The following is a 248-nucleotide window of genomic DNA, read 5'->3' as shown; positions in this document are numbered from 1 at the left end:
ACTGCAAAGAATAAAATATAGTGAAATGAATAGCCCGAAATGATTGAATATAAAATAGGAACAGTTGAAAGTTTAATATTAGGTTCCCTGTTTGCAAGTAATGCCGCTGCCTGGCTCTTGGCCCTGGTAAATGACTAATTCAGGGAACGAGCCAAGGTCAGCCACAAGCCAGATAAGCGGTTTTTTGGTAGGAGAGTGCGTTACTAGGACGCGAGTAGGCCCGGCTGCGTCTAAGTTGGATCTGTTGC

The sequence above is a fragment of the Penaeus monodon genome, chromosome 15 (assembly GCF_015228065.2).
Source record: "Penaeus monodon isolate SGIC_2016 chromosome 15, NSTDA_Pmon_1, whole genome shotgun sequence".
Taxonomy (NCBI): domain Eukaryota; kingdom Metazoa; phylum Arthropoda; class Malacostraca; order Decapoda; family Penaeidae; genus Penaeus; species Penaeus monodon.
This window is presented reverse-complemented; position numbering follows the sequence as displayed.